The sequence below is a fragment of the Equus asinus genome, chromosome 25 (genome assembly GCF_041296235.1).
Source record: "Equus asinus isolate D_3611 breed Donkey chromosome 25, EquAss-T2T_v2, whole genome shotgun sequence".
Classification (NCBI taxonomy): Eukaryota; Metazoa; Chordata; class Mammalia; order Perissodactyla; family Equidae; genus Equus; species Equus asinus.
This window is the reverse complement of record NC_091814.1, coordinates 23,529,021-23,542,114: the sequence shown is the minus strand read 5'-3', so window position 1 is coordinate 23,542,114 and position 13,094 is coordinate 23,529,021. Positions and strand designations below refer to the sequence as shown.

Sequence of the window (13,094 nt, the reverse complement as noted above, 5' to 3'; positions counted from 1 at the left end):
CTTCATCTGTTAACTGAAGGGTTGGTGGTTCAAGCCCAGTTGGTCATACTGGGTTTTGACCGATTCCAGGTTCTTTTCAGATCTGCTTGGGCTGCACATTTTCTCTTAACTAGCTTGTCTCTTAACCTTATCCTCAATCTCCGTACTTTAAATCAGACGTGGAAAAATCCTGCTTGAACTTGCAAGGTTCATGTTAGTTACTGAAGGGGCTTGGTAGAAAGAATTTTGTTTTAGGGGTAACAGCAAGTTTTGGAGTTCCAGAGCCTACGTTTCTTACAGACTGTGTGAATAATCTTTCTTCCTGAGGCTGGGTTTTTACAGCTGCTCGTTTCTGGAAACCTGATGTCAATACCCTGAAGTTAAACCATCAGGAAGACACGTCTTATTGAACAAGTTGCATTTTTTATTCCTTGCAGCCAGAAAAAACACACCCCGTGGTCTAACCTATGAAAGGACTTGGGCTTCGGTTGGGTGATTTGGGGAGGATGGGAGGAAGCAGAGTGTGCCCCCTAGTGAATAGTGTGGTCCGCACGGGCAGTTCTATGATTGGAGTAAAGAGGTAACAGTCATTTCCTATGGAAAGAGGAGGGTATTTGGGATTTTGTAGATTGCACAGTGAACTTGCCTTTGTCTGTGCCTGGACAGAATTATGAGGTAGCATTGTTTTGTCTCATTTTTATCTAGATTTCGGAGTAATCTTGTGTGAGGCTGATGTTCTACGTCTGAGGTGATTTCCGACAGGAGAACTAAACAGTCAGGCTGTGTGTCAGAGCAGTGCAGCTGAGCAGCGGAAGCTGGTATTTTCTATCTCACTGGAAATCCCTAAAATAGAGAAGAAGGCAGAACACTCCAGTCTCACAAGCTGTAGGGGCAAACCTGGCTGGGTAACAGTGTGACTTTGACGAAGTTTCTTGACTTGTCTGTGGCTCGATTTCTCCTTTGAACATGTGTCGGATAGGAGTTCTTCCTGCATGGTTTGTCCCAGGTTTACATGAGACGTGCAGGTGAAGCATGGAGCCCAGAGCCTGGCACATAGTGAGTACTCAGCACATAGTAGCTCTTGCCTTCCATCCCTATCAGCATTTCTTTGATCTGCCTTGTTCTTTTGAACAGCTGCGGGCCCTTTCAGGGTGTGGATGGAGTGTGACGAGTCAAGGTTCTCCAACTGAGGAACATGAAATTGGTTCCAGTGTCTATTTTTACAAACAGTGCTGCAGTGGACGTGTGTATATCTGTATTTATACATCTCCATCACCGCCTGTGTAAGTGTTTCTCTAGTATATACTCCTGGAAAGAGAATTGCTCAGTTTAGAAATATGTTTGTACATACCTAATTTTTGTTTATTCCTGCCCTATGGCCTTGCAGCGAAGCTTTACCAATTCGTATTCTGAATCATTTAGGAGAATATTCTTGTCTCCACCCTCTTGCCAACACTGGATAGCATTTATTTTTGCCAACACCTATCACTTATTTTTGCCAACAATTAACCCCTTATTGAGAGATTTACCCAGTAAGTACACTCATTGGCATAACTTATCTGACATCCTGGAAAAGCTGAAATCAATATGATTTTTCTCTATGCTCTTCTGTTTTCTGACTGCTGTGTTCTCTCAGATGATCTGGGCCAAGAGCAGTGCAAACATATCCCTCTTACTTGTTGGATGCTACTGCCTGTGGGTTCACATGCTGTTCTGGATTTTGAGGGTGAGGGGCTGGTTCACAGGAGAGGTTTGAGGTTGGGCTTACCTAACTTCCCTTGACAGACAGGCCAGGCTCGAGCAATTGGGAACTCAGTCATTCTGAAAAGTGAGGTTTCCACGATGGGGCTTGAGAAAAATACAAATTGGTAAACAGAGACGTTTGAATTTTTGTTAGAATGAGACTTTAAAAAATAGATCTTTTCTGTATTCCCAGTCCAAATAAGTGGGGAGATTGCATTCAAAGGACTTTGTCTGGGGAACTTACTCTAGCGGCGGCTCTCTTGCTCTCCTTGAATTGGTTCGTCCATGCTGGTAACTGGCACTTGCTAGAACACCTTGTCTGGTGAGTTCAGGAGAACAAGGAGCTAAACATAATCTGCAGTAGGAAACAGAGACAGCTGATGGATTCGTAGACAATGTTACATGGAGTTAAGTGTTGTATCCTCTTTATTCTTTTAGAGGTCTGCTTGGTAACGTGAAAGAGACGTTCGTCCAGTGCCTGAAATACCCTTCACAGTGTGTTCCCATTACAAGGGCTTGGGAATAGTCACCTGAAGTGAGCACACCATTTCTACTGTGGTCTTTGATTTTTTTGCTTTATAGGGATTAGCATACATGTTTCTGAAAATTGAAAAGTCAGGAGAGTAGAGGTAAGTATCTGAATTAGTTCCTTATTGATGCATATTAACAGATTACAAAAACAGTGGTGTGAGACATCACAGATTTGTTGTCTCACAGTTCTGTGGATCAGCATTCTAGAATGATGTGGCTGCGCTCTCTGCTGACAGAATTGGTCGGTATGTCCTCCCCACCTGAGTAGGTCTGATATTGATCATGTTGTGGTTCTATGTCACCTGAGAGGCTGCCCTCATGATCCGCTGTTTATCCCTCTCCCTCTTTATTAATATGATTTCTAGCAGTCACAGCATCTTTCAGCTCACCAAGGTGGCTTAGGAGAAAGCCTAGCTCTGTGGAGCCCCAGAATTGACCTCTGCCATATGTTTCTCCAAGAGGAGGCTAAAATAACAGAGGTCTTCATCAAGAAATGACCCCTATGAGGGCTGACATCCCCCAGTGATCAGAGCAGAGGAGAAAATCAAAGGACAAGGGAGACGCTAAAAGTCCAGACTGGGAAGCAGAGTCCTCTTTGCGTCCCACATCACTTAGGAATTCTTCCTGGACACGGGGACGTTTCCCGTTGAAAGGTGACCTTGGACAAGGGACTTGCTGTGCTCAAAGCTGAGTCATTCTTCTTACCAATGGGAGTCTCAGAGTCTCCATCCTAGGCTTTTTAAAATTTTTAAATGATGAGGCTTTTTCCTTGTATGAGAATCTCCTTGGAATTTTTGTCTGAAATGCAGTTTCTTGGGCCTTGTCCCCATAAGTTTTGAACAAGCACCGCGTTGACTCTGACGTAGGGGTTCTTTAGCTCTGCAGCTGGTGCCCAGGGGTTAGAGCCCTGTCTGCTGCTTGATATCACGTTCAATCATCCAAAACTGTAGTGGTCAATGCAGCTTCTGGACTTTACATTCTACATTCTTCTCTCTTGTACAGGGGATAGACGTGCTCAAAGCAGGCAATGAAATCATCCACTGAAGCATGTGTGGTCCACGGTGGAGCTGGTGTTTGAATCTTCCTCTGCCTTTCCTCAGGCTGTGCCTTTATTGCTTCTGCTCACACCTGGAATAGGATTTGTGTGGAAATGTGATTGGAGTAGAAGGCATCAGGGAGGGTTAGTTATTCTTGGAAACTGTTATTTACCCATTTGATAAATATTTACTGAATGGCTTCTCTGTCAGGCCCTTGTGGAGGCACTGGGGAGATGGGGCGAACGGGTGGACAGAGTGCCCGCTCTCTGGAAGATGAGCTTCTGTCACGAGAGCCAGACATTTTACAGATAATCATATAAATAGATTTTAATTTTGGCTGTGATAAATTTTATTTAATATTTCTGTGTTCCTTGGTCCCATGGTGTCAGCCAGGTGTGAAAACTGACTGAATATTAATAATAGGACTAAAGAACTGTGGTAAAAGATTTGTCCCTGGAAAGGTTCTTCAGCCGTTTTTGTTTGAAGAGTGGAAATCCTCATGTTTGAGCCATTGGCTCCTGAAATTCAGCCGTGGGTTCCTGGAGGGTGTGGCAGGCACTCTGGATGGGAAGCTTGTGACCAAGGCTTATGTGGGGGCTCTGCTGTTGTCAAGCGTTGAGGGAGTGTGGGAAAATCTCCTATTCCCTCTGGGCCTCACTTTCCCCATCGGTAAGATAAGGTTGTTAGTCAAATTCTCCAATGTCCCTTCCTGTTCAGTTTTCTCTGAGTGCGTGGGAGACTGAGATGTGTGTGGAATGTGCCCTGGGAACTGCGGGTGAGACCTGGCCTTGGTCCCTTCTCTGTGTGTCTCCTGTAGGAGCCTGAGCTGAGACCACATCTTGAAAACACGGAATTGAGGGAGCAGGTGGAAGAAAGAAAGTCAGCAGGCTTGGAGGATGATGATAACCCAAAGAAGATTAAGGTGCTGGTGGAGGAGGTGCGTTGGCAAAGGAGGTGAGAATAAGGACAAGTTGAGTTCAGAGAAATCAAGGGACACTGAGGAATGAGTACAGCATCCTCCACTCCTCAAGGAGCAACCTAAGCTGAGCAGTGAGGACTGGGAGAGTAACTTACTCCACAGGGAACCTGTGCAACAGCCAGGGAGACCCAAGGATGGATCAGGTTTGGTTTCTCCTGCTGGGGAGCACCAATTCCAAGAGGAGGAGGGAGGCACCCCCAAGGCTCTTCGCCAGACCCCCCAGCCTTGACCTCAGTGCTGCCCTCACAGTGGACGCCCTCCAAGTAAATGTGGGCTTAGAGGGATAAATGGTGTTTGGAGAAGGGTTGGAGATGTCCATTCTTACCTTAAGCAGTTGTGCCCTCGAGTCAGGAGGGGCCAGGGTAATGGGACCCTTGCATCTGAAGCAGTGATAGTAATATTCTTTTGCATTTATAGTTGAATAAAGCTTTAGCCACAATATCTCTTAAATATTTGTTGAGTGCTTCATTTTCCTTATGCTGTGATAAGGACTGGGAGTTCGCCTATTGGTAATATTTCCCTAAGGAAATCAAAGCAGTGAGAGGAAGAACACGAACAGACGGTTTCAACAAAATGATAGGTCTCCTCAACTGGGGAGTTGCGGCAGCCCAGATGATGGGAGGGTAGGCCAAGGCCATCTCTTCCTAATGACAGAGTGAACCATTGTCAGGAATCCCTCAGGACAATCCGTTCTTCATCAGAGCTCACCACAGGTGAGTGTCCTCAGACATGGAGAGTGTAGGGCAGACCCCATCCTAAGCAAGGTGATTTGCTACATCTTGGGAGAAAGCAGAGCATCCCTGACAGGACATTGGGGACAGGAGTGTTGTTGAGATGACTGACGACTTGCAGCCGCTTTTGTTCAGTCCGTTGCACAAATGTTGCTGAGAGCCTCCTCGAGTGCTTGAGTCGGTGCTAGGGGTCATGAACGCAGAGATGAATCAAAATTATCCCAACTTCCCGGAGCTCTCGGTCTAGTACCAGGAAGTCTTGAGAAGTGTAGTGGTGGTGGATTCCTTGGAGGAAGTGGCCAGTGCTACCCAGAGATGACCTCAGCGGTTTTCCTGGACCCCCTTCTGCTTTTTCCGACAGCTGGATGACCTGTCCTGACCCACGACCCTGAACCTCAGCCAGATTGCGGCCTCTCAGAACCAGTGCTTGGACTCCATGTTGGCTCCAAGCCCTCAACACTACCAAAGTCTCCAGAGGAAACAGCTGATGTCACAGCTACTGACTGTGTCCTGGCCAGCTGCAGAAATAAAAAGGCAAGTTAATCTGTCCTTTTCTTATTATTTCTTATTTTTCATTTTTTCTTGACGTAACTTTGGTTTTGTCACATTTTATAGATTTCAGGTATACATCATTATAACTTGACTTCTGTATATACTACATCGTGTTCACCACCAAAAGGTTTCCATTCGCTACCATACAAATGGATGGATTTTAAAGTCATTATGCTACATGAAGGAACGCAGACATGAAAGAATACAGGTATGGTTCCATTTGCATAAAGTTGTTAAAGGGCCAAGCCATCTGTAAGGACAGTGGTTGCCTGGAGCTGAGGGTTGAGGGGGTGACGGACTGCAAAGGGACAAAGGAATGCTGTGAGATCATGGAAATGCCCTGCACCTCGATTGGGGCAGTAGTTTCATTAGTGTTTACGGCTGCTGAAATGCACCGAATTGTGTACTTTAAAGTGGTGCGGTCTATTGTACCTAAGTTGTACCTCAATGGCATTCATATAGCAATGTACTGTATTTCTCCACATTAGCACTGAGTATTTAGAAAATGAAATTCAATAAAACACAATAGAGATTAACATTCACACATTCACAGTCATTAAATGCCTAAGAACACATATAGTGAAGATCCCTGAAAACTGTTTCTGAGAGAAATTAAAGAACACTAGATAAAGAGAAAAATATATATCAATTTCATAGATTGGAAGATTCCATATTGTAAGAATGTCAAATCAAGATTGTTCCAGTTAATATTGTAGCAGGCATTGGGAGGGGATTTACCAGCTATTTCTAAAATGTATATGGAAATCAAAGTACCTGTAATAGCCAAGACAGCCTTGAAGAAGAATTAACTGGAGACACACTTACTAGATTTCAAAAGAATTAGAGGACACACTCTACTGGATTTCAAAACTCACTTTAAAGCCACAGTAATTAACACACTATAGTATGGGTGGAAGTAGACGCCACACAAATGTATCATGTGAAAGAGCGGAGTGTAAGAAATTGACTCCCACACATACAATTATTTGATTTTTTAAAATAAAGTCACCAAGACACTTCACTGGGATAATGAAAGATGTTTTTGGTAAAAAGCTCTAGAATGAGTGAGTAATTATTTAGAAATAAATTAATATTCACAACTACCTTCTACCACACACTGAGTTAATTGGAGATGTGAAAGTTAAAATTATAAAGGTTTTGGAGGAAAAATGGACATATTCTCATGAACAAGGAATAAGCAAAGAAATCTTAGACATAACACCAAGACACTCACCGTGGATGAAAATTTGAGGTCAAACGAAACTGGTTTCTAACGCTTACTCCTCTCCTCCCTAGACTGTGACCTTGGAGTATTTTTTAACCTTTTTGAGCTTTTTTCCTCAAAAGGAAAAGGATAAAACCTGGCTAATAAGATAGTGCATAGGATTAAATACGGTCACTTGAACAATAATAGACGCTAAGAACAAATTTGTCTCTGAGTCCTCCTTTACCCACTTTAAATGTGTAGACAGAAAGCAATTGGCAGAGAACAGACAAGATGTTCTAAAATAAGTATTTTCCCACCATTTCTAGAAAGAAGTCATGTATGTACTACAAAGAATTAGAGGGGGGCAAGAGTCTTTTCAACAGCCATCCGCAAACCCAGACGCAAGGCTAGTTTCTCTCTAAGACCAGAGATGGAAGTCTACACCCTATCCAACCCCCACAGTCTTCTCTGTCTGGAGCGGAATGAGGAAGTCCACTAGGTTCAGAATAACCTGGACCCTTGAGTGTTCCTCAGAAAGACACTCAATCAGTTCTTCAACTCCAAAGATATTGAACAAATTTTGAAACCAGGAGAGGTCAAGGAGAAACTGAAGCACATGACCAGGACTCTCACCTGAGTCAAAGCCGGGATAGTCATAAATACGATTTCCCAGATCTCTGCAACGGCACAGGGATGTTCCTTTGAAGTGACTGGCAGACCTGTGAATATCGGTCAGGAGGGATCCATATCAATTTATAGGACTCCAAATTCAAAAATATCCCTGTACCCTAACCCAGGAAAGTTCTTATTCAAAGCAATGTGGTGAAGAAAGCATAGGTGTAAATCTTTGTAGTCTTTGATTAGATAAGGATATCTTAGATGTGACAGCTAAAGCAAGAACAGTCAATGAATAAATAGATAAATTGGATTTCATCAAAACTGAAATCTTTTGTGCTTCAAAGGATGCTAATAAGGAAGTGAAAAGACAACGCACAGAATCAGAAAAAACAGTTGCAAAACAGATATCTGACATGTGTCTAGTATTGACTCTTACAAGTCAATAATAAAAAGACAATTCAGTTTATCAATGGGAAAAGGATTTGAATGGACATTTCTCCATAGACGATGTACAAATGGCCAAGAAGCTCATGAAAAGATGTTTAACATCATTGATCATTAAGAAAACAGAACTGAAATCCACAATGAGATACCACTTCACACCCACTAGTGTGGCTGTAATTAAAAGATGGGCAACCACAAGTGTGGAGGAGGATGTGGAGAAATTGAAATCCTCATGCATTGCTAGTGGAAATGTAAAAAGGCGCAAACGCTTTGGAAAACGGCATGTCAGTTCCTCAAAGTTACATACAGCGTTGACATAGATGTAGCAATTCTACTCCTGGGTACATAGCAAGAGAATTGAAAACCCACGGTCACAAACAAACTTGCACATGAATATTCACAGCAGCATTACTCATAGTAGTAAAAGTGGAAACAACCCAAATGCCCTCAGCTGAAGAATGCACAAAATGGAGTATAGTCGTAAAATGAAGTCTTATTCAAGGATAGAAAGAATAAAGTACAGATACCTGCCAAAATCTGGATGAACCTTGGCAACATTATGGCAAGTGAAGAAGCCAGACACCAAAGGCAACGTGTTTTATGATTCCATTGAGAATAGATGTCCAGAGTAGGCAAATCCATACGGGGAGAAAGTAGATTAGCAATTGCCAAGGGCTGGAAGAAGGTGAGGAATAGGGAGTGACTGCCAATAGGGACGGGGTTTCTTTTGTGAGGTAAAGAAAATACTCCAGAATGAGATGGTGGTGATGGTGTCACAACCTTGTAAATAGACCAAAAGTCACTGAATTGTACACAAAACGGAGAATTTTATAGCCTGAAAATTACATCATCATCGTAAAGCAATGTGTCTTTGCACATTCCCACGTCCTGTATTTTCATTAGCAACGTGTCCCAAGTTAATAGTCAGTGGCCAGGATAGGATGCTGTTAGCCTGTTGTGAAATATGTCAGATGGAAATATATCGGATGGAAACATTAAAATCAGGAAGTTTTTGGTAGAAATGTGGTATAGGCAGGAAGCATGTACGTGGAAAGACCTGACACAGAGTGAATTGGAAAATGTGGGAGAGGGTTTGGGGTGGAGGGGCACTCTACCTGACACCTGGCTCCAGCACTTAGAGCGAGGGCACTTTGGGCTAGTCTCAGACCCTGTCTGTGTCTTGGTTTCTTCATCCGCAAACCAGGGAAAGGCCACGCTCTCCTCACAGATCGATCGTGAGGATTAGAAGTAGTATGTATGTGAAATGCTCGTCCCCAAAACTGTGAGGAAGGTCGATGCTATCAGTAGGTCCTCAACCTGACTGTACATCTGAGCAACTTTAACAATAGATTCCAGGCCCCCTCAGCCCACTGAATCAGAGTCACTACAGATGAAGACTCTGGACTTGTATTTGTACTAACTCTCCCAGGTGATGCTTTTGTTTTTTTTTTTAAATTTAAATAGGTTTAATTCCCCAAACCCAGTAAAACTAAATGCAAGGTTGTTGAAGTTGTTTTTACACTTGACCATGGAGTCATCTATGAAAATCAAATGTTTCAACTCAGAACTCTGATACACAGGAGTTCTAATGAAATAGTGAGGAAAGTGGTAAAATGTCGATTCAGGAAGGCTCCAGACATAAGAAGCAACGGTGGGCTAGAGTTTGGGCTGAGAGGAAAGGTGGCTTCCTGGGAGAGACAGGAATTCCTTCCACGTCGGGCCTCAGCAGCCACAGAGTGGAAGGCACTGGCAGGAGAGCTGGCACCGGAGATGGCAGAGATCTTCATCATAGAGTCCTTGGTGGCCTCAGAGCATAGTTGCCCCTTTGGTTATCTGCAGCTACCAGATGACCAAATGGCAGGTGCACCTTGGTGACCAGAGAAGTTTCTGGAATGCAGATTTCAGTCCCCTTGGGGGATTCCCAGAGCTATTTCAAAGGAATTTGAAGAGAGTTGGGGTTCTTAAGAAATTGGTAGGAGTACAGCCAAGAACATTCATCTTTGTAATATTGTTATAAGTCTTCGGTCAAATCCATTCTTCTTGGTTTTTCAGTGATCTTCTTACCACTTGTTGTGAGCCTATGATGCTGACAGAATTAATATTCCAGGTAAGCTTAACATTTTAACAGGGTATTCCTGTGGGATGTTTTGATCCGAAGAGGTGAATTTTTAATGGCAGAAATTTAGACGCTGCAAGGGTATGCCTCGGCAGAGGACCTCTAATTTCTCGCAACAGGTATTCCATCTCTGCTTGACATATATTTCCTTTTTCTGTTAAATTAATTTTTATTGCAGTAATACTGGTTTATAACATTATATCAATGTTAGTGTACATCATTATATTTCAACTTCTGTATCGACTCCATCAGATTCACTACCAGAAGTCTAGTTGTCATCAGTCACCCAGCATATGTGCCCCTTTACCCCTTTGCCCTCTCCCCTCCCCCCTTCGCCTCTGGGAAACAGCTATTTATTCTCTGTGTTTATATGTTTATTTGTTGTTGTTGTTGTTGTTTTATCTTCCATGTATGAGTGAAATCCTATGTCATTTGACTTTCTCCGTCAGACTTATTTCGCTTAGCATAATACTCTCAAGTTCCCTCCACGTTGTCAAAAATGGCAAGATTCCCTCTTTTTATGGCTGAGTAGTACTCCATGGTGTGTGTGTGTGTGTGTGTGTCACATCGTCTTTATCCATTCATCTGTTGATGGTCACTTAGGTTGCTTGCAAGTCTCGGCTGTTATGAATAATGCTCCCATGAAAATAGGGGTGCATAAATCTTTTGGAATCAGTGAGTTTGTGTTCTTTGGATAAATACACAGAAGTGGACTACCTGGCTTATATGGTAGTTCTGTTTTTCATTTTCTGAGAGATCTCCATGCTGTTTTCTATAGTGGCTGCCCCAGTTTACATTCCCACCAGTAATATATGAGGGTTCCCTTTTCTCTACATCCTCTCCAACACTTATTTTCTTTTTCGTGATAGCCATTCTGACAAGCATGAGGTGATATCTCATTATGGTTTGGATTTGCGTTTCCCTAGGAATTAGTGATGTAGAACGTCTTCTCAGGTGCCTATTGGCCACCTGAATACCTTGTTTGGAAAACTATCTAAGATCCTCCGCACATGTTTTAATTGGGTTTTTCCTGTTTGTTTTGTTGTTGTTGAGTTGTATAAGTTCTTTCTATACTTTGCATATTAGCCCCTTATCTGATTTATGATTGGCAAATATCTTCTCCCAGTTGGTAATGGTCTTTTCATTGTGTTGATGGTATCCCTTGCCATGCTTAATATCCCAAGAAATAAAAGGAGGACAGTTTTGTCTCGGTGTTTTTAGACACACACATAAGAAAGAACGGTGAGAATTATGCTTCGATATTTTTAGGAAACAGGTCGCTATCAGCAGAAGGGCAGACAGCTATTGGGAGTGGTGGCTGAAAGGTGGTCCCCAACAGTGGTGGCCTTTGGAAGAGACCAGGCAGCCTTGGGTATCAGCACAGCCCAGGCAACTGGAAGGCAGGGGCTCCTAAGATTCCATGACACCCCCACCTTCCAATTCTGTTATTGCAACACCAGACCGTTAACTGGCGCACTGAGTCCTCTCTCCATCACTCCCGTCTGACTCTGAGTTACAGGCGGTGCCTGTGGCTCTGAGCTCTGGCATCTTGAACCTCGTTTGGCAGTTCCGGACCCTCAGCTATTGTGGAGTGCTGATCAAGTCGTTCTCAACCGTGAGTTAAGAAGTCTCGTTTGACGTAGTCCCATTTGTTTCTTCTTGCTTCTGTTTCCCTTGCCTGAGGAGACATGATAATCCAAAGGATACTGTGAAGACCAATGTCAAAGAGTGCACTGCCTATGTTTTCTTCTAATTTTCTGGTTTCAGGTCTTACATTCCAGTCCTTAATGCATTTTGAGTTAATTTTCTGTGTCGTGTAAGATAATGGTCTACTTTCATTCTTTTGCATGTGGCTGTCCAATTTCCCATTAACATTTATTGAAGAGATGTTCCTTCCCCACTGTACGTTCTAGGCTCTTTTGTCAAAGATTAGCTGTCCATAGATGTGAGGGTTTATTTCTGTGCTCTCCATTCGGTTCCATTGATCTTTGTGTCTGTTTTCTTTCCAGTATCATGATTTTTTTTTTTTGAGGAAGTTTAGTCCTCATCTAACATCTGCCACCAATCTTCACCTTTTTGCTGTGGAAGATTGGGCCTGAGCTGACATCCATGCACATCTTCCTCTATTTTCTTTTCTGTAGGACCGGTGCCACAGCATGACTTGTTAAGCAGTGAGTAGGTCCACACCCACTATCCGAACTGGCGAACCCTGGGCCGCTGAAGTGGCACATGTGAGCTCAAAGCACTCTGCCTGCCAACGGGCTGGCCCCGTAATGTTTTGATTAATAGAGCTTGTAGTATATTTTGAAATCAGGGAGTACCATACCTCCAGCTTTGTTTCTTTTGTCTCAGGACTGCTTTGGATGCAGGTGCCTATTATAATGATTGACCTGGGGGTAGGAAACATGGAGCTGTATAACTTTTATGCAAAAGACAAAAGCAGGACAGAGCAGAACAACAAGGATACTTTCAATCAAGTCGCTAAAGCAGGGGAGAAACTGTTGGAGGACTCTAGAATGGAAGGGGACCTGGCCCATCTGACTGCATTTTAACTTCATCCATTTTATAGCATAGACATGAGGCCTTAGGGACATACGCCTCAGGCACCCGGCACTCCACCTTGACAACAGTGAGAGCCATAATTTCAAATTCTAGCGTGCTTTGAGTAGAAGTGAAATTTACTCTTTCTGCTCATCGATGAGACCAATCTTCTCTGAGTCTCTCACTTTACAAAGTAAGTCCTGTCATTATTCATTCAAACTTCAACAGTGAGGTTTGAAGTCAGAAAATCTTATAAATATTCTAGCCACCTAACAAAACACCAGAAAGTTGGCAAGTCCATTCCAGTTCAGGACAGTTGGGCCCACTAGACCACAGACTTTCAGACATAAAGAAAAGAATGTCACATCCAACTGACACCAAAAGAGAGATTTCTTTAAAGCTTTTCATGGCTCTGACACACCAATAGCATTCCACAGTGTCGTTGGAGGATGGCGTGGCGTGGGGAGGAGATGAGCCTCAAAAGCGGTTGATGCGGTCCTCTGTGCTTTACCTTGACATGAAAGCTCGGTGGTACATGGCCAGACCCATCACGCCCTCAGCTCGGGCAAGTCCAGCAGCTAAACTGAAGAGACCAATGCCACAGGGGGTCTCCCAA

General features: G+C 43.3%; 2 long non-coding RNA genes across 3 annotated transcripts; both read left to right on the top strand.

Annotated features, from left to right (window-relative positions):
- The first annotated feature begins 696 nt into the window (after positions 1-696).
- On the top strand, positions 697-2,327 carry LOC123280748 (uncharacterized). The gene is made up of 3 exons (XR_006519974.2): positions 697-1,035; positions 1,114-1,262; positions 2,161-2,327. It is a non-coding gene; the product is annotated as an uncharacterized lncRNA (long non-coding RNA).
- A 632-nt stretch (positions 2,328-2,959) lies between these two features.
- On the top strand, positions 2,960-5,528 carry LOC123280655 (uncharacterized). Of its 2 annotated transcripts, none has more exons than XR_011498321.1 (3): positions 2,960-3,433; positions 4,108-4,227; positions 5,362-5,528. It is a non-coding gene; the product is annotated as an uncharacterized lncRNA (long non-coding RNA). The 2 variants fall into 2 exon arrangements; XR_011498320.1 differs by having other exon boundaries at positions 4,108-4,244.
- The last annotated feature ends 7,566 nt before the right edge of the window (positions 5,529-13,094 follow it).